Below are 21,911 nucleotides of genomic sequence, written 5' to 3'. Positions count from 1 at the left end.
GATTCCCTTTCATTAAATTTCCTTTAGTTTTTTAGTTACAGCTGTAATTCTCTGTTTCTTACCCCTTGACATCTTAGCATTCCTCAATTTTGCAACAGTTTTTAAGGTATATTTTAAATTTCTTCCAGTCCTCTTCCACTGTCTCCTTCCCCTGGTCACGGATTCTGCCCGTCATCTCAGCCAGTCCCATAAAGTCCATCACCTTTGTTTGCCATTCTTCCAGAGTAGGTAGTTCTTGCATCTTCCAATACTTCGCCAGTAGAATTCTTGCTGCTGTGGTAGCATACATAAAGAAAATCCTATCCTTCTTTAACACCAATTGGCCAACCATGCCCAAGAGAAAAGCCTCTGGTTTCTTAGGAAAAGTCCACTTAAGGACTTTCTTAATTTCATTATAGATCATTTCCCAGAAAGCATTAATCTTCGGGCAGGTCCACCAAAGGTGATAAAAAGTACCTTCAGTCTCATTACATTTCCAACATTTATTATTTGGCAAATGATAGATTTTTGCAAGCTTGACTGGGGTCATGTACCACCGATAGATCATTTTCATTATGTTTTCTTTTAAAGCATTACATGCAGTAAATTTAATACCGGTAGTCCATAACTGTTCCCAGTCAGCAAACATAATATCATGACCGATGTCTTGTGCCCATTTAATCATAGCTGATTTCACCGTCTCATCCTGTGTGTTCCATTTCAACAGCATATTATACATTCTTGATAAGTTCTTAGTATTGGGTTCTAACAATTCTGTTTCTAGTTTTGACCTCTCTTTCTGAAATCCTATTTTCCTGTCCTGTTTAAATGTCTCATTTATCTTATGATAGTGCAACCAATCTCGAACTTTGGGCTTTAATTTCTCATAACTCTGAAGTTTAACCCTTTCACCATCATATTCTAAAATTTCACAATATTTTGGCCATTTAGATTGACTACTGTTGTTTCCCTTCAGTTCGGCCTGCCTTCCTTTTATTACACCTAGTTTCTTCCAATTGCATTAAACCCCAACATTCCCAAATTCCTGGCCCTCTCCAAAGCCAATCCTTAACAAACCCATTTAGACTTCATCATGTGCAGGAACAGCAGTAATTAATACCTCTGGTTTTCCCTCCACAACAAATAATGGCTACTGTCACATTTCCACGCTCAGAACATACAGTGAGAAATCACTCCAAATGCCTACTACACAGCCAGGTTTCTGGGAGTTCAGGGGGAGATGTCCTGAAACACATACAGTCATTTATTATTCCAGCAATCCTTTAATCTTGGTAGCTGTAACTGTGAACTCTGGCATGTACTGCAAAGCCTTATGTCTATGGTGCAACTGAGAAAAGACTTGGCTAGTGGCAAGACCGAGATGTCCTGAGCAAAGCAGGATGTCAGCACCTTACCAAGATAAAGAAGGAAGCATCCGGTAAACATGCAGAGAACTGGAAGAGGTGGTACACAGGATAGTTGTAGGTTCAGGGAGGGCTAAAGCAGAACAAAGCAAGGAGCAGCAGAAAGGCCAGCAGGGTTGTGACACAGCCAGAGACAGCAAATGAGAGCTAGTGAACAACACTTTCTAATTTTCCTTCTTATAAAGACTATTAATAGGCTGGAAGCAGGGAAGCTGAGTAGTGGCATCAGGTAAATCTGTATTCCAAGACAAGAGTGAGAACTCACCTGAGGCCGCTTGTTCTTGTCTGTCTCTAACCTACCAAGAAGCTTTACAAAATGGAAACTAGAGGAGTGATTTCTGAATGACAGGAGGTTCTGCTGATTATTGTCATGAGAGCTTGATCCTATCATCCTTCTGGAGGCCAATTCAATTCTTCTTCTTCTTCTTCTTCTTCTTCTTCTTCTTCTTCTTCTTCTTCTTCTTCCTCCTCCTCCTCCTCCTCCTCCTCCTCCATTTGTAGCTGAGTAAGATTGTCTTCCATAAACACGATCTTACCAGTGAGTCCGTAAGTGACTGTGGAGGCCAATTCTGGATCCACACATCCTTTCACAGTGGGGACATAGGTTTCCGGGTGGGTGTTGATCACGGTGAGGGTTTGCCAAGTGTGCCTTCCTCTTAGCACATTTCTACCTTTCGTCCTGAGTTTGAGCGTCTTCAAAGCCCATGACACCTTTGGTAAAGGCTGTTCTCCAATTGGAAATAGCCAGTTCAAATATGTTATTTGCAGCCTTGGACCTGTTTGTTGTGATCTATTCCCATGCTACATGAGCATGCTGGCAGTACTGGAGAAATTAATGACCTGGCCATGCAAATGCTTGTATTGCATTTCTGGAACAGCACTGGACCACATCAAAGCAATTCTAATGTCACAAAGGAAAAGAGATCTGCATCATGCAGTCTTCACATAGTAGGTGGCTTTGGAGCCTGATTTTTTTTTTTACAGTGATTTCATGTAAGTAATTAGGAAATCAGCTGAATGTGCAGGCCAATCTGTTAGTACAATCTGAAACCCCACCCCCTCAGGAAAAAAGGAAAAAGAAATATATCCTATTCTGGGAAATCACAAGGACAAAGCCAATTCATTTATCAGTGCCCTCTAGCCTATGTAGAAACTTGTGTTACTTCTACAATTCGCAGCTAATGTGCAAAGAAAGGACTGTTCCCAGAAACAGAAGCTGAAAAAGCTATTTTGAAATGTGAGATTTTATGGGGAGGGAATGGGGATAAGCATGAACAAAAGAGAAAAGGAGGTTTTTCCTATATAAAGAGGCATCCTGGAGGGCTTCAAACGCTCACGTTCCCTGCCTTTAGCTTGAAGTTGGTCCAGATAAAATTGCCAGAGTGCCTACTTTGCAGCTGACAGCAGAAAATCAGGATAAAATTTACATTCTTTGAGCCTAATTGTAGCACAAGTATGCCTTTTGTTAATAATTTCTGCATGAGAAATGTTAAGGAATAGCATAAAAAACTGCAATAGAAAAAGCCAGTGCAACTTTATAACCCTTTCATTTAAAAGAACACAGGAGGGAGTAAATGAATTTCTTTTAGACTTGAATATGCATCTTAATGGTATACTAATTGAATCGAGCTTCCAGAGTATTAGGAGCCTGAAATAGAAATTTTTCAAAAAGATATCGGAAAATTCTTTTGCAAGAAATATGTTATTCCGCCATTGCAAAAATAGACTTTTCAATATTCTGCCAATTCATTCCTTCAGCTAGTGAAGATTTGGTCAGATACTGACATCATATGAGCTTTCTTTTTCTCTTATATTTCAACTTTAATCTCTTGCAATATTTTTCTTTAAGTTGTGAAAAAGAAAGAAAGAAAGAAAGAAAGAAAGAAAGAAAGAAAGAAAGAAAAACACCCACACAGAATGAACAATGCACCTTTAACTTGTGTTTGTTTGGATGCATCAAATACATTTTGCATTTCAAATGATGTTACTACTATATCATCTGCCCTTTTAGCAGATGGAAGTTTTAATATGCTTTACTGCATAGGAAGTTGAAGATTTATTCATATTAAGCAAACTACTGCAATATTCCATTGTAATACTTTAAAAAGAATTTGCAGGCACCAGAGTTAATAAGACATTTCAAAACTGTCTCGGGAAGCATTTAGCTATTTCATTTTTGAAAACATTCAAGGTCTAACATGCCAAATGTTCCACGCTGTTCTGAAGGTGATATTGTTTACTGGATTTCTGTTCCCCTAAAAACTGCTGAATAGTTTTAATGCAGTGTGCTGCAGTAAGGAGCAAAGAATTCGGAGAAATTTATGTATATTTTGTGGAACCTTTGCTGCTTCAAGAGAATGTTCAAATCTAAATCCTGGTTGGCCTTCAGCAACTTCATTGCCTCTTTCTTCAAAGAGAGCTTCAGGTGCTGAGAATGTCACGGGAAGACTCATCAGTCAGCGGATATTTCATACAGGCCTGCATTTTACAGAAGGATAATGAAGAGCTGGAGGTCTGGATTCAGCAAAGCAGTTACAGCATCTTGTTCTTTCAGCCTGTAAGTAGATCACTGTCTTTTGTATTTTTAATTGTCTCTCCCTAATGTGTTTGCCATGGGTTTGGTCCCGAGGCTGCAAAGAAGCCTTGAGGCACTGCTGACAAATCACTGAACATCCATTGTGTATGATCAGCCCTCTAATTATAGCCCAGGGGAGCAATATCAAAATACTTGCTCTCTGTCAGGTGGTGTGGGATGAAGCACCCAGCTGAGTCATTACATCGCCTTCCAGAAACCAATGCTGGATCAGGCCTAGTTAGTTAGTTGTATATTTGGCCCAGGAATATCTGTTACAGGGATGGGGAAACTGTGCATAACCTCCAAGATTTCACTTGGAAAATAGGGGTGTCCTGTTCAATAATAATAGTAATAATAAATTTATTATTTATACACAATCCATCTGACTGGGTTGCCCCAGCCACTCTGGGTGGCTTCCAACATATATAAAAGCATAATAAAACTTTAAACATTAAAAAAACCCTTCCCTATACAGGGCTGCTTTCGAATGTCTTCTAAAGATTGTATAGTTACTTATCTCCTTGGCTCAGGGGACACATAACTCCATACCTTCCAACATTTATTTCTCTGATGAAAATAGAGATGTCCTAAGGAAAAGCAGGACATTCCAGGGTGAAATCAGAAACTGGGGTGGCTTTTGTAAATCCAGGAATGCCACTGGAAACCAGAGACACTTGGAGGGTCTGCATTCTTCAAGCTTTCCACACCTTGCCCCTCTTATCTGTCTCTCAGTAAGCACCAGTGAAAGGCTTCATTGGGAAACCAGGAGAGCAAACAAGCTCACCCGCATTGCCCTACCAGCCTGCTGCTGCCTAAAACAATCACTTCTCCTCCTAACTTACTTGAAAGGGGAGTGGACGGTGCTGTGGTCTACACCACTGAGCTTTTTAGGCTTGCCAACTGGAAGGTCGATGGTTCAAATCCATGTGACGGGGTGAGCTCCCGTTGCTCTGTTTCAGCTCCTGCCAACCTAGCAGTTTGAAAGCATACCAGTGCAAGTAGATAAATAGGTACTGTTGTGGCGGGAAGGTAAATGGTGTTTCCGTCACGGTGTTCCGTTGTGCCATAAGCGGTTAAGTCATGCTGCCCACTTGACCCAGAAAGCTGTCTGTGGACAAACGCCAGCTCCTTCAACCTGAAAGCAAAATGAGCCCCGCTACCCCATAGTCGCCTTTGACTGGACATAACCGTCCCGGGGTCCTTTAGCTTTACCTTACTTGAAAGGGTGGTGGGGATAAATTGGGAGTATGTGAAACTACATACACTATCATGAGTTCCATATATGCCCAAGAAGCTGGTGTCAGAGACTGAAGCTGAGTGATTTTGCATGTTAAGAATATGACACCTTGAAAATGAGTAGCCGGTCCAATAATACTAGGGAATGCAAGCTTCAAAGAATGGCAAAGAGAAATTTCAAGATTTATCAGGAATGGGGAAAAACCGAGGATAAAAAATAAGATACTCACAGATGTGAAATAAAGAGGTGGTTTTTCACTTCCAGATTTAAAATTGTATTATGAAGCGGCATCCCTAACATGGATCCAAGATTGGATCAAGCTTGACAAAGAAGAGATAACAGACTTGGAAGGACATGATAATAGGTTTGGATGGCATGCCTATTTATCGTATGGAAAAACAAAAATCCATAAAGGATTCCACAATCATATAATAAGGAAAGTGTTACTTAAGGTATGGGACAAATATAAAGAATTATTAGAACCCAAGACACCCTGGTGGCTATCACCTATTGAGGCGTTATCATTAAAAGTATTGGGGAAAAAAGGGAGACTGGCTGACATATAGAGAGTTGCTAGTAGAATAAGAAGGGAAATTAGAACTGAAAGAATATGATGAAATAAAGGAACATCTTCAAAGTTGGTTGCACCACAGGCAGTTAAAGATATTTTTAAAGAGGACAAGAAAGGTTTTTCATACACGGTTTCCAAATTTCAAAAGAAAGTTATAAAAGAGAATTCAAAATTATTAAAAAAGGCTTACAACATCCTTTTGGAATGGGAAATGAAGGATGAGATAGTTAAGTCAGTTATGATTAAATGGGCACAAGATATAGGCCACAATATACAATTTGAAGATTGGATAAAATTTTGGAAAGTAAATTTGAAATTTACAGATTGTATATTGCTAAAAGAGAATTATATGAAGATGATGTATAGATAGTATATTTCACTCGTTAAATTGGCAAAAAAATATAAAAATGAAAAGAGGGAATGTTGGAGGTGCAAAGAAGTTGAAGGTACCTTTTACCATATTTGGTTGGATTGTAAAGTTGTTAAAACTTATTGGGAAATGATATATAATGAATTGAAAAAAAATGTTTCAAATAACATTTGTTAAGCAGCCAGAAGCCTCACTGTTGGGCATTATAGGTCAATATCTGCCGAAAGAGAAAATGACATTATTTATGTATGCTACTATGGCAGCGAGAATACTGATAGCACAAAATTGGAAGACTGGAGTAATTCCAACAAAAGAGGAATGGCAAGAAAAATTGTTGAACTATGCGGAGCTGGCAAAGCTGATGGAAATACTTCGGGAAAACAGCAATAGTGACTTTGAAAAAGAATGGGAACCTTTTATATTATATTTGCAGAAACAAAGAAAGAATATTAACTCGATGGCAGGTGTCAGGGAACTGCCATCGGAAGGACAGGTGGTGAGAAGGCTTCAGGAGAATAGGAGAGCCTCTTCTTCAGGAGAAGAGGGAACCAGTAGGGGGAGTGCGGGAGCTCCAAAGGAAAGGGAGTCGGAGGGGAGGCTCTGGGATACTTCCAGTGAGAATAGCGAGGAGGTATCAGAACAGCCCTTAAGGACTCCCACCCCCCGCCGGAAACTGTCACGCAGGGAATCCAGGAGGCGCATGTCTGTGAAACAGCTTTTATGTTGGAAACGCTTCCGCAAACGCCCACTGTCAGATTCTACCAGCGACTGAGGGAGCCATGTTCAAGGGCTCCTCTCAAGGCAGGGTTTCACTACACTGAGTGAGCTCTGAGGGATCGAGTTTCAACGCACAAGCAGCTCATTATCCCACCACAGCAATCTGACAGTCCCTGAAAGCAGCTTGTGCAAAGAGAGGCATCATGAGCAACCCAGCCGGAGCCGGAGATGGGGGAGCAGCTGCAGCCGGTCCTAGCCTGGAAGAAAGGTACAGGATGTTGGAGGTACAGTTAGCTCTGCAAACGGCGAGGTTGGAGGAGAGGAGGGCTCATGATGCAGAAAAGGGGAAAGCCGCCCAGCTCTCGAGGAAAGTGCCAGGACTGGTGCAGAAGTTTGGGGGTGATCCCAGGAATTATCAAGCCTTCAGGACTGAGATGCAATATGCCCTCAATCTGCAGTTTGATGATTTTCCTGATGAGGATTCGAGGGTTGCTTTTGTGATTGGGCATCTCGAAGGCCCGGCCAGAGATTGGGTGAGACCACTAATGGCAGCCAATAATGAAGCCCTAAGGGACACAAGGAAGTTTTTTCGCGCCATGGATCTGATGTTTTCCAGCGAGATTGAGCAGGGAGTGGCGCGCAGGCAGTTAATGGCGTGTAAACAAGGGAACCGATCTGTCCGTGAGTACTGGACTGAGTTCACCATGTTGATCCATAAATTAGGATGGGATTTGTCAGCGGAACCGATACAAATGCTGTTCGAAGAAGGACTATCTTCGGCAGTGAAAGACGAACTTTCCCGGGGGCCCAGGGCGGAGTCTATGGACCTTCTGACCAAATCAGCGCTGGCCATAGGGTCACGCCAGGAGGCCAGAGCCTTGGAGAAGCGGGAAGGGAAAGGGGAGCGTTGGAGGGATTTCCGCATTCCAGAGATGCCAGAGCAGCCTTCTCTGCCAGCAGAGCCGATGGAAATCGGAACAGCGCGCGCGCGCGCAATTTCAAACCCCAGTGAAGGGCGGAAGAAGGAGGGAAAAGGCGCCAAGAAATGTTTTCTCTGCCAACAGCCAGGTCATTTTGCCAGAGTTTGTCCGCAAAGAAAGGAATGGCAAGGAATGGCGGGAGCTGTTGGGGAGGAGGGAGAAGGAGCTAAGGAGCAAGTAAAAGCCAACGCCTGGCTGCCACCGACGGGGCACAGCAGCCAAGCCAAGGAACAGTAAATGTGCCCACGCCAGAACCCCCAAGACCAGCTCTTGTAATAGAGGTGTTGCTGGAGCTGGCAAACGGACACCCACTAAAAGTGAAGGCGTTACTAGACTCAGGCAGCTCCTGCAACTTTATGAGTAAGGAGTTTGCAGCCGCCCATCAGATACAAACCATTCCTTTGAAAAATCCCCTGCAGGTGACCACGATTGATGGGAGGGCGCTGTTGGGGGGAGAAGTAGACCAGCAGACTGTCCCCATGACAATGAGGGTGGCAAGACACACAGAACGGATAGCGTTTAATATAGCCACGTTGGGAGGAGCGCCCATCATTTTGGGGATGAGCTGGCTAGCGCTGCATGATCCGCTTGTGGGATGGCATCAGAGAGTGGTTTCCTTTGGGTCAGCACATTGTATGGGACACTGCACAGAAAAAGGGGGGCAAGTAGGCATTCAGGCCACGTTAGCAAAGATAGAAGCAATGGAACAAGGTAGGGTACCACGACAATATGCAGATTTTGCCGACGTCTTCAGCGAAAGGGAAGCAGATAAACTACCCCCGCACAGACCCTTTGACTGCCAAATCAACTTACTCCCAGGAGCACAATTGCCAGTGGGCAAGGTGTATGCAATGTCTGACAGAGAGATGCAGGAGCTAAGGGAGTTTATTGACAAAAACCTCAAGCGTGGGTTCATCAGGGAGTCACGAGCGGTGGGGGGTAGTCCAGTGTTCTTTGTAGACAAAAAAAACTCGGACAAACCGAGATTAATTGTGGATTTCAGGGCCCTAAACGCAGTGTCCGAACCCGTGAGCTTCCCTATGCCCAGAATCGATGACATTCTGACCCGGGTGAGAAAAGGGAAGATTTTTACCAAGCTGGACCTGAGGGGGGCGTATAACCTGATACATATGAGAAAGGGAGATGAGTGGAAAACCACTATGTTCACCCCCTTGGGGGCATTTGAGTACTGCGTTATGCCTTTCGGCCTCCAGGCGGGTTCCGCAGTATTTCAATCATTCATGAATCACGTACTAGGACCATTGCTGTACAAGAACTGCGCTGCGTTCTTGGACGATGTACTGGTGTACTCGGAGGATGAAGAGCAGCATGTGCGAGATGTGCGAGAAGTACTGAGCAAACTGCAAGAAAACCAGCTGTGGGTGAAACTGGAGAAGTGTCAGTTTCACACCAGGGAGGTGGAATTCCTTGGGTACCGGTTGTCGGACAAGGGGCTGGCCATGGATCCTAGCAAGGTGCAAGCGGTGCTGGAATGGAGGCCACCGAAAACTAAGAAAGATGTGCAGAGGTTTTTGGGGTTCGGAAACTTCTATCGGAAGTTCATCAAGAATTTCGCCCATTTAACAGCCCCCATCACGGATTGTCTCAGCAGTAAGAAGAAATTTGTCTGGACGGAAGAAGCGCAGCGAGCTTTCGAAAGTTTAAAGAGGGCGTTTGCTTCGGAAGAACAACTCTTACACGTGGATCTGCAGCAGCCGATGAGGGTGGAAACCGACGCGTCTGACAGAGCGGTGGGGGCCGTGCTTCTGCAGCCAGGAGCGAATACGTCGGAATGGAGGCCGTGTGCCTTCTTCTCGAGGAAATTGAACAAGTCTGAGAGGAATTACACAGTGTACGACAGAGAATTACTCGCTGTCCACGAAGCGTTCAAGAGATGGAGACACCTGTTGATTGGAGCGCAACACAAGGTTCAAGTGCGGACAGACCACAAAAATCTAGAATACTGGAGAACAGCCCGAGTGTTGAACCAGAGACAAGTAAGATGGGCGCAAGAGTTCTCCAAGTTCAATTTTGAGATTCGCTACGTGCCAGGGGCTGAGAATGTCAGGGCGGACGCTCTCTCCAGAAAACCTGAGTACTTGGAGGGGGAAGGAGGGGCGGAAGAAAGACATATCATCTCAGAGGACCACTGGGTTTGTGGGGCGGCATTGGTGGGGCAAAGAGAACTGGTAGAGGGTATTGAAAACGATGAATATGCCCAAGAGAAACTTAGGGAACTCAGGGAGACAGGTGAGAACGCAGGGGGGTTTGAGGAAAAGAACGGAAAACTATATTACAAAGGGGCGCTCTACATACCAGGTGGGGAACTAAGAGGGCGGGTGCTTAAGCAGTTGCATGACAGCCCCACGGCGGGGCACTTCGGGCAGCACAAAACCATGTGGTTGGTTACCAGGGAGTTTTGGTGGCCCAAGGTGCGGGAGGACGTGCGGGAGTATGTCAGGGGATGCGACAGGTGCCAAAGAGCAAAGGGAGAGAGGTTGGCGCCAGCGGGGTTATTAGAACCCTTACCCACCCCAGAAAGGCCATGGGAGATGGTATCCATAGACTTCATGACCGATCTACCGAGATCCAAAGGGAAAACCGCGGTCATGGTGGTGGTAGATCTACTAACTAAGATGTGCCACTTTATAGCTTGTTCACATGCAGTGACAGCGGAAGAAACCGCAAGGTTGTTTGTGGAGCACATTTTTAGGTTGCATGGGGCCCCCTTGAGGGTTTTGAGCGACAGAGGAAAACAATTTACTTCTAGGTTCTGGAGGAAACTAATGAGCATGTTGCATGTGGAGGTAAGTTTTTCCACCGCCAGGCACCCAGAAACAAATGGGCAAGCAGAAAGGGCAAACGGGGTTTTGCAACAATATCTGAGGTGTTATGTAAAGGACAGAGAAACGGATTGGGTGGACTGGTTACCTCTGGCAGAATTTGCCTACAACAACGCGGAGAACGTGTCCACAGGGATGAGTCCCTTTCTAGCCAATTATGGGTGTCATCCTCGGGCGTTTCCAGGAGAGGGCGGGGGAAGGTGGAGTGTACCTGCAGCGGAAAATTTTGTTGAAGAGATGGAAGCGATCCACCGTCAGCTCCAACTCAACTGAGAGAAAGCCAAAGAAGAATATAAGAAGCAAGCTGACAGAAATAGGAGGGAAGGCGAAACCATAAGGGTGGGTAACCGGGTGTGGCTATCCACCCAAGGACTGCCGTTCAAGGGAGGGTGTAAGAAATTGAGACCCAAACGGTTGGGACCCTTTGAGGTCATACAGCAGGTCAACCCAGTAGCATTCAAACTCCGATTGCCCAGTCACATGAAATTGCACCCAGTATTTCACAGGTCATTACTGTCGCCATACAGAGAGGGGTGTGAGTGGGGGGAACATGAGAGGGAGGTCACCCGGACACCCGTCATAGAAGAGAGGGAACGCAACATGGATGTGGCAGGGATCATTGATTCCAGGTGGAAGGGGAATCAGGTGGAATACTTGGTAGAATGGGAGGGGGAGGAAGAGTCAGAAAACGCATGGGTACCGGCAGAGGAAGTCAAAGACGAGATTTTAATAGAAACGTTTCATCGGCGTTTCCCAAGTAAACCACAACCAGTGGCAAGGTTTAGGAGGGAACACTTCGGGACTACAGATGAGGAAGGGGAATTTGAAGGGTTCCCAGAGTCGGAAGTGGAGGTGGAAACAGATTCCGACGAAGAAGAGGAAGAGGGGGAAAGAGGCGGTAGGCCGTGGTTAGAAGTGTTTGAATCCTCGGAGGATGAGGGGAGTTCCTTCCAGGGATTTCCGTCCTCGCCGCCAGTAAGAGAAGAGGCGGGAGGGGGTGAAGGGGGCCCTGGGGGGGAGGTGGATGTCAGGGAACTGCCATCGGAAGGACAGGTGGTGAGAAGGCTTCAGGAGAATAGGAGAGCCTCTTCTTCAGGAGAAGAGGGAACCAGTAGGGGGAGTGCGGGAGCTCCAAAGGAAAGGGAGTCGGAGGGGAGGCTCTGGGATACTTCCAGTGAGAATAGCGAGGAGGTATCAGAACAGCCCTTAAGGACTCCCACCCCCCGCCGGAAACTGTCACGCAGGGAATCCAGGAGGCGCATGTCTGTGAAACAGCTTTTATGTTGGAAACGCTTCCGCAAACGCCCACTGTCAGATTCTACCAGCGACTGAGGGAGCCATGTTCAAGGGCTCCTCTCAAGGCAGGGTTTCACTACACTGAGTGAGCTCTGAGGGATCGAGTTTCAACGCACAAGCAGCTCATTATCCCACCACAGCAGGATTTAAATAAACATTCACAATCTTATTGATAGGAAGCAAATAATGCAATAAAGGGAAGATATGATACATTGTAAAAAAAAAAAAGCAGAATACAATAATGAAGATAACAAATCAGAAATGGGAGTTGAGGGAAGTCCAAAGGGAGGGAAGGGAGATGTTATTTGAACTGTATATTATGAATATAAGTACAGCGGATGTTTGGGTTGCGAACGTGATCCGTGCGGGAGGCTCGTTTGCAACCCACAGCGTTTGCAACCCACAGCGTCGTGTCTGCGCACGCGTGGCTTGCAATTCGGCGCTTCTGCGCATGTGCAAAACACGATTTAGTGCTTCTGCGCATAGCATGCGTGACTGCTGAAACCTGGAAGTAACTCGTTCTGGTACTTCTGGGTTTCGGCGCACCCGTAACCTGAAAAACACAACCTGAAGCATCTGTAACCTGAGGTATGACTGAATATTTGTAATGAGAAAAAAAAGAAAATCAATTAAAAGAAATTAAAAGAAAAAAGAAAATGAGTAGCTGGTAAGTATGACCTCTCTTTTACTGATCCCGGCATGGACAAGATATAGACCTGCTGAGTTTCTGCAAGGCAAAGACTTCCTGTGCCTTCAGATCCTACCCCAGTAATGTCATAATTATTCCTATGTTACTTCTCACGCCAGCTCTGACCCTTTGTTGCAGTTGTTGATTGGCAATAGTGGAAGAGATGGATTTAAGTGGACTTAGGAGATCTAGATCAGCAGCTTTTGTGCATGCTATATCGGTAATGTGGCCCTGACTCCTTGGCAGCACCCATGTCACAAAACGTTACTATGAATCAGGCTGTAGCTCTGAGTGTATATTACAAGGAAAAGAATATAAACTCTTGAAGAGCTCTCCTGGGCTGCATCCTTGGTTTCACTATTACATGACTGGATCCCCTCTTCTAATTGTTACTTGCAGCTATTTTTATTGATCATAGTTTAGTCATTATTTATTGCCATTGTTAAGAGTGAATTTCTGCTTAATTGTTATTTGCTGGTGTCTTGAGAGTTAATTGCATTGTGTACTATTATATTATAATATATTATTGAATATTGATATAAGATGATTATTTTAAAGTTATGTTTTATTATGATGCTTTGTATTGGATCAGATTATTATAAGGTGTATGTTTTTGTTGTTGCTGCTATTGCTGTAAACTGCCTTGTGTATAGAAATATAGAAAGACGGTATACAAATTAAAAGTGGAATGAAATATAACCAGCTATCAACATGGAAACAGTATCTTGTCCAGAGAGTCAGCATCCCTTTCAGCAGTTCTCAACCTGTGAATCCCCAGATGTTGTTGGACTACAACTCCCATCATCCCTGAGCTCTGGCCTTGCTAGCTAGGGGTGATGGGAGTTGTAGTTCAACAACATCTGGGGACCCACAGGTTGAGAAAGGCTGCGAGGGACATCAGGTTTGGGACGGACACTGATTTCACCTGGGCTGAGATTTCAAGGTGAATGTTCTGGTAGAATGTCTGCAGAAAGCAAAAGCAAGATTGATGAGACTTGCAAAATCACCTCCCTCTGCCTTTCTTTCTGCCTGTTCTCAGACTCATGCCCATATGATTCCTATTCTCATCAACAAAAGGGTGTGTTTGGACGTTGCCCAGGTCCCCTCCCACTCTGCGTAACACATAATTAGCACTCAGAAAGCACTGATTTCTGCAATCTAATGGATAGTGTTCTTCAGGCATTCACAATCTGTCAGTGGGGTGGAAAGGGATGTCCTTTAACTGGCTTTTGTATTGCTGGGACCAGGAGCCAGTGGGGAATGAGAAAATCTTGGCAGACCACTAAAAAACTGGCCAGATGGCTGGCAACCCTAAAAGCTGAGCAAGCTGACAGCTAAGCTGAGCTGTGAGGAAAGAACTTGGCGGATCATAACTCGTGCTCTTAACCATTGTACTGCAGCCGCATGTTTAATTCACAGTATTTAGAGTGGACATGATTTCAGGCAAAAAACGCCCCATTATTTTTGTCTTTTCTTTTATGGCAATATGCATTTCTATTCCTTCTGTGATAAATAATGTACAGTCCTCTAGCCTCTCTTCTTTCCTTTCAGAGCAGCAGTATAAATTCTGATTCTCTACTTTTCTGGAATGAAATCAAGTTCTTTTTTCTTTCTTTTTCTTTGAAAAAAAAGAAACCCATCAATTTTTCTGCATCCTGTACAGCACAGGATAAACATTCTAAGTGCCTTTTCTGTCAAATGAAAAGAGAACACAGTTATAGGTTAGCTGTGCCAGCCAGTTCATTTTTGCAATCAACTGCTGTTGGTGCCAAGTACTTGAAAAGATCAAAAACACAAAAGTAACACCTTGGTTTGAGTGATAATGTTGATACCCTACAAGAATACCTTGGCTGCATGCCAGGCACGTTCCCTATTATTTAATTCCTCCGGCAAATATTTTAACATACTGTGTGCCTACCATCTGAAAAATGGTAGAGTTCAAAAATGTCACCTCGTAGAATTGGGAACCCTTTGCATTGTACTTGCAGGAGCAGAAGCAGGGAAGCAGTGGCTCTCAAGATGTTGTTGGGCTATCTCACCAGGCCATTCTGACTGGGCCTGGTGGGATAAGAGGACCAGAGCACCTTCTTCCCAGGGAACTCTCTGAATTGTAGCTCTGCGAGGGGAATAGGAGATGCCAAACGACTCTCATCACCATTAACAAACTACAGTTCCCAGGATTCTTTGGGGGAAAACCATGACTGCTTAAAGTTGCATGATACTGCTTTAAATGTATAGTGCAGAAAGTGTCTCTTATATCATAGAATTATAGAGTTGGAAGGGACCCCAAGGGCCATTGAGTCCAGGAATCTCAGCTAAAGCATCCATGACAGATGGTTGTCCAATCTCTGCATACAACCTCCAAGGAAGGAGAGTCCACCACCACCCAAGGGAGACCATTCTACTGTCGGACAGAGTTAACTATCCAAAAGTTCTTCCTGATGTTTTGTTGGAATCTCCTTTCTAGTAACCTGAAGCCAGAGCAGCAGAAAACAATCATTTCATGTTTGCAATGCAGCTGCAATTATTATTGTTTATGTAAGAGCATAAAGAAGGCTGATCGCCGAAGAATTGATGCTTTTGAATTATGGTGCTGGAGGAGACTCCTGAGAGTCCCATGGACTGCAAGAAGATCAAACCTATCCATTCTGAAGGAAATCAGCCCTGAGTGCTCACTGGAAGGACAGATCCTGAAGCTGAGGCAAGGCTCCAATACTTTGGCCACCTCATGAGAAGAGAAGACTCCCTGGAAAAGACCCTGATGCTGGGAAAGGTTGAGGGCACAAGGAGAAGGGGATGACAGAGGACGAGATGGTTGGACAGTGTTCTCGAAGCTACCAGCATGAGTTTGACCAAACTGCGGGAGGCAGTGGAAGACAGGAGTGCCTAGCATGCTCTGGTCCATGGGGTCACGAAGAGTCGGACACAACTAAACAACTAAACAACGACAAAAATGTAAGAGCATTTCTCAAAAAAAAAAAAAAGCTTGTTTAGGTGGGAGGTGGAGATTAGAAGACCCATGTTCACTTTTTTATTAAGCTGAAATGTATTTCCTAATACATTGTGACACTGCTTTTATGATGGCTCTCACACAAGAGTGTACAGCATAGCACAGCTTTCCCCAGGTTGGTGCCCTGTAGATGTTGTTGGGTGATATTTGTTGTAATGCAGCAACATCTGGAAGGTACCAGCCAAGGGAAGCATAGAATTATAGATTCAGAAGGGTCCCTGAGGATCATCCTGCAGTGCAGGAATCTTTTGCCCAACATGGTCCCCGAACCCACAACCCTGAGATTAAGCGTCTCATGCTCTAACAACTAAGCTAGGATCTAGTCAGCTGCGTTGAATTTTTCAGCTTTCAACTTTCAACGAGTGGGACTAACAAGTTGTAACATGACTAAGGAATTCAAAATATATTTTGGTTAAATCAATATGATTTATTTTTACTTGGTAAATAACTGCATTTTTAAAAATGAACGTTTTTGTGGAATTTCCAATACATTTAAACTTGTCGTAATAAAAAATGTAAATTTGCATTAAAATTATTAAAAATGATTGCAAGTACTTGCAATTATAATATATATCAATATTGTTTTTATTATCCTCACACCCAAAAACATATTTTTAAGACCCCTCACTGAAGAAATTTGCAAAAATTAATTTTCACCCCCTAAAATGACATGCCATAAATATAACGCTAATGCTTTCTCTTCTTCCACTCATAGTTTATTGGATGCAAGCTGATCGGCGAAACTCTTCAGGAAGCTTGTTCATTATTTGCCAGTCTTTATCTCATCAAGTAACAAGACTAAGGATGGGTGAATCAGTCTTTTTTGGCCTCTTACATGTCCACCCAGAAGTTTGATCCATCTGGTTTCTGCGTTAATCAAATACATATTTCTAAATATCTCAAAGCATGCATTTTTATTAGAGTTTTAAGTCAAGATCTGTGCTGGAACATCTGGAAAGGGTAAAACTGAGTAAACATAAATAAGTTAACATGTACATATAATTAATCGGGGAGGTGCAGATCAAGTCAGTTTATCAGAATTGGCGAAGATCACATTTCTCAAGCATTCCTACTGCTAATACATTTGTTTTGGACATCCTGAACCATCTACATCCTTAGATCTGTTTCTACCCAAGGAACAGCTGTTCCATAATGTTTGCTGTGCAACAGCCAAGTGTTTCAGGCTACCGCTAACATGCTTCAACTAAATTCATTGGACCTACTTGAGCAAGCAGAAACATTTCACCTCTGTGCTACATCTGCAGGCATCTGTAATGACTGAAGAGATGGAGGCAGTACAGCCTTAACTGTTCTATGATTAATAAATCAAGTCCCCTTGAAATAGACAGTAAATTTTTGACCTGCAGAACTTTGACAGCCATAAAGAGAGAGACATCATATGGACACCAGCTAATAAAACCCGTGACAGATGAGTCTGTAAGCAGGATATGACATGACCCCCAGCAGTGCAAAATCTATCACAATGAGCAAAGCTTGGAATGGCAGGAACAAAGGCTCAATCAAGTAGGGTTGTCATATTTCAAGAAGTAAAAATCCAGACACAAAAAGTTGTGGGGCTCAACAACTTCCCAGACAACCCAAATTGCCCCCCGGATGTTAAATCCGTCCTTGGAATTGTGGACATACGGACACCCCCCAAAAAACCCCATAGAAATTAATAAGTGGTAGGAATTTGGTTGATTGGGATATGAATGAAAGTACAACATGTAGAGTTGTGCCGGACAGGGAGTCCCTGGCCTGGCTTATGCAAACCAGCCTGGCTGGCCTAGTGAAGAGCCAATCAGTTAAAATGACAAAAGGTGTTAATAGACCATCTGAGAGGAATCCTCTGGTCTGGGGAGAAGGATGCTGCCAAGGTGCTGGTGTTTGGTTTTGAGATGACAGGAAATGAGAGTTTATGAGCAAGGTGTTTTGGGAAGAAGAAGAAAGAGTGGGATCCATCTTGGGCAGGCTAGCTGAAGGCTTTGCTGCACTGCTATGGGGCGCAACATGCTGAGTGGTAATGTTAGTAACAAATTTCTTTACTGGTTACTTCCTATCATACGAATCAAGTCCAGGATGTATACCATAAACAATCCTTAAGCAAGGTATATAACCTATTTAATTAAATCCAATGCAGATATATTTCTTCCTTTCTTACCTGAAGCGTCTGTAACCTAAAGCATCTGTAACCCAAGGTACCACTGTATATTTCTTCCTTTCTTTTTACACCCTTGTTTTAGTTCATATATTACACAGTCCTCGAATGTGGTTAAGGAAAGGTCCCCAGAATTTCATGGACAATACAGCTGATGATGAAACCTTGTTCTACCCTCTACCCTACCCATCTGCCTGAGCCAGACTGCCTGTGTCTACTACCTATGCTAGCCAACCTCATCAGCTGTATTGTCCGTGACATTCTGGGAACCTTTCCTTAACCACATTTGAAGACTGTATAATATACAGTATGAACTAAAACAAGAGTGTATGGAGAAAGGAAGAAATATACAGTGGTACCTTGGATTACAGATGCTTTAGGTTACAGATGCTTCAGGTAACAGACTCCGCTAACCCAGAAATAGTACCTTGGGTTAAGAACTTTGTTTCAGGATGAGAACAGAAATCGTGCAGCGGCAGCAGGAGGCCGCATTAGCTAAAGTGGTACCTCAAGTTAAGAACGGTTTCAGGTTAAGAACGGACCTCCAGAACGAATTAAGTTCTTAACCAAAGGTACCACTGTATCTGCATTGGATTTAATTAAATAGGTTATATACCTTGCTTAGGGATGTGGGTGGCGCTGTGGAAGCTGTATGCCGGCTCCCTCGGCCACTAAAGCGAGATGAGTGCCACAACCCCAGAGTAGTCCGCGACTGGACCTTATGGTCAGGTGTCCCTTTATCTTTACCTTTACCTTGCTTAAGGATTGTTTATGGTGTACATCCTGGACTTGACTTGTATGATAGGAAGTAACCAATAAAGTAAAGGAATTTGTTACTAACATTACCGCTCAGCCTGTTGCGCTCTATATGTTGTAACTATTGTATCTGCAAAACAAAGTATTGTATTTGTTTTGGCACCACTATGGGGGACAAGCCCCTCTTGAAATGGCCATGCTGTAAGGTCTGGTCTCCCTCCATGCAGGCTGACGGTATAAACAGGTGAATAAATCATATTTCATAATTCTACGGCAGTCTCTGCCTCTTCTCAATTCTCCAAAGGAACACAGACCCTGGGTGAGTGCAAGGAACCCCATGGACTCTTGCTACCACTTGGCAGAGAGATGGGCTCCCAGCTTTTGTAACAATATACTTTACAGCGCTGTTCAGTAAAGACTCTCCTCCCTGAAAGAGAGGGGAGTGGTTGTGGGCGGGAGCCCAAACACCGCTCCTAGCAGGGGGTGTTGCCCCCTGCCTCCAGCTCACCTGGCTGGCACTCACGCCCCCCCGGTGGCCGTCCAACCAGGTGCCATGGGGGGCGTGTCCAGCAGCCTTTATGCTGCAGTGCCAGCCTCTCTCCCCGGCCTCATTTCTCTTCGTCGTCCTGTGCGAGTCACCCACCCTCCACTCCCTTTGAGTTAGGGCTTAGGTCATTGGCCTTGCTATGGACCTTAGGTTGTTCGCCCCGGTTGCCCGGGGGGCCTGGTAGGAGTTTTTCCATTTGGCATTAGGCTTTTTGGTTTTTTCGCCTACCTCGTAGCAATCGTCACAACTTTTTGTGGTATTGGTGGGTAGGTTAGGCATTGGAATAATGTGTTGTGGTGTATCGAAGTGCTAGGTGTGGCCATCGCCTATGCCTTCAATTTCTAGGGGTATTCCGTTAAAGGAATCTGGCGGTCGTGTATTCCGTCCGAAGCCTGCTTGGCGGGAGGCCATGGCACGACCCTCGGTGACATCAGGGGTGAGCCTATAGTTGGATTAGCATCAACAGGTGATGAACCCCTGGTGAATAAACCCACTTGTTTCGCGATCCAATGCCTAAGCCAATACCTTTTCATTGCTGCAATCAATAAAGTTGTGGCCTTTTCTAGCCCATTAACCTTATATCACGTGTCCCTGTGTCTTCATTTCACTTCGCGGGGTTCGGGTCCTCGAACCACAATGGGCCATGCAAAAGTAAGGGCAGTATCCAACTAACATGTTCTGTCAGCACAAGGACTTACACCTGAATGATGAAATTTCCTTTATACACAGCCTACATACTCCCCAAATCTGTTCTGCAAGGTTTGGGGAACCCCCAGAACAGATTAAGGGTGTGCAGAGAGGGAAAAGAGGGAGGAAAGTCCTACTGCATAGGCTTGAATCCTTATGTTGATGGAACAAGTTACTTAGTTACTTACTGTGGATACAACCATTAGTCCTGATAAGATGAAAAGATGTGGATTTTTATTTTTAGTTTTATTTTTTGCAGACTAGTAGGTTGGTGGCTCCAGTGTTGGCATTCCGTACATCCTGGGGAATTTTCCTTTGTTCCTCATCACCTTTCCAGCACTTTGCAGTAGCTAGCTTGTGGGGTGCAAAATTACCATCTATTTTTGTGCTAGTCTGTGGAAAACACCTGTGCCCGTAGGATACTTTTGCTATGTAGTAGACCAGATGAAGCAATCAGAGTTACTGTATGTTACGGTGGACTTAAAACAGCAAACCCAGTCCCTGAAATGGGCTGTTTCCAAGAAGTATCCTTACTTTGTGAATCTGAGTGGGAACTTATTTTAAATAACAGAATTGTTTCATAATCAGCATTTTTCGGTGATATTGCAGCTAGTTATGCTGAATGGGGTTTGAGACGCCAATGTTTTGATTCTGTTTTCTATTTAAATAAAGTCACTAGAAGCCTTTTACTGTATCATTTAATTAACACTTGGGAGTTATTTCCTAATTATACTTCCTAATTACTTTTATCCAGTACCTATAATTAATCTCTGATACTGGCAAATGTCTAGTTTTCTATTGGGGGAGGAATTTCTTTTGTTTTCTCAGGCTGTCGTCAATGTATGTCCTAACTACTTCCTTAGTTGTATCATTGAGTTTCTGTAGTAATTTTACATTATCATTTTCCTCATTCCTTTGTTAGAGCTACCTCGGTATATACACAACACCACACATGAGAGGGAGGCATCTGCAAATTTGCAGGAACCCTGTGACTTGTAGAGGTGCAAATCATTTTGTGGGTGTGCATTAAGATGTGAAATAATTTCCTCTGTTGTCCGTACTCATTAGTGGCCGGATTTGCTGTGATAGGGACAATACCACATACAATGTTGTCAAAATGAATGCTGTGTGTTGTCATAGAGATGCTTGCGTGTCTTCAAGTATTTGAGCATTTCTCCTTTGGATTCCTTTTTGATTAGGCTTCCCAGTCCTATTGCATTTCGTTAGATGACCATTTGTATCCAAGTGTATGGTCTGAAGGCATGGTCTGATGGCACAAGAGAAAAGCTAGGAAATTCTGTGTTCAGGGTTTTTCCCGCCCAGCCAGAACTCACTGGAACTCAGTTCCTGCGCCTCTCAGGTGGGTACCATTGCCATTCTAAGAGAACGCGGGAGGCATTAATGATGAGTTCCAGCACCTTTTTTCTAGAAAAAATAGCACTGTCTGCCTGGAAACCAATGCATGTGACATTGAATTCTATGGAAGAAAGGAGGAATGTGAATGCATTAACAGAAGAATTCATACTCCTTTATGGCAGACGTGAGGGGGGATTTATTTCAGCAGAGATATCTCTTGGCCCAGCCCAGCTGCCCTCTTGTTGACTGTTGTGTCACTGGTGCAAAGCCCACCCGCCAAATCATGTTCTCATCACGGAGAACACGTGTTGCGGTGAGATCACTAAGACTGCCCTCACCGTTTGTGTGGGTGAGAGTGTTTGGATAGCCACAACAACCTGATTGGGTCCCTATGTTGCTGGGGTAATTCTGGCCAAAGGGATTGAGAGAATTTGCAGCCAGGGGACCTATTTATACTGCTGCATGTTGCCTCGAGATTCCTCTTAGTGCCTCGTGCATCAGATCACCCACCCACACTCCCTGTATTTAGGGTCTTGCTATGACCTTGCTGGAACACGGGTGGCGCTGTGGGTTAAACCACAGAGCCTAGGACTTGCCGATCAGAAGGTCAACAGTCCGAATCCCTGCGACAGGGTGAGCTCCCGTTGCTCGGTCCCTGCTCCTGCCAACCTAGCAGTTCGATAGCACAAAGTGCAAGTAGATAAATAGGTACTGCTC

This window comes from Podarcis cretensis, assembly GCF_951804945.1.
Source record: "Podarcis cretensis genome assembly, chromosome: 4".
Classification (NCBI taxonomy): Eukaryota; Metazoa; Chordata; class Lepidosauria; order Squamata; family Lacertidae; genus Podarcis; species Podarcis cretensis.
Note: the sequence above shows the minus strand (reverse complement) of the source record.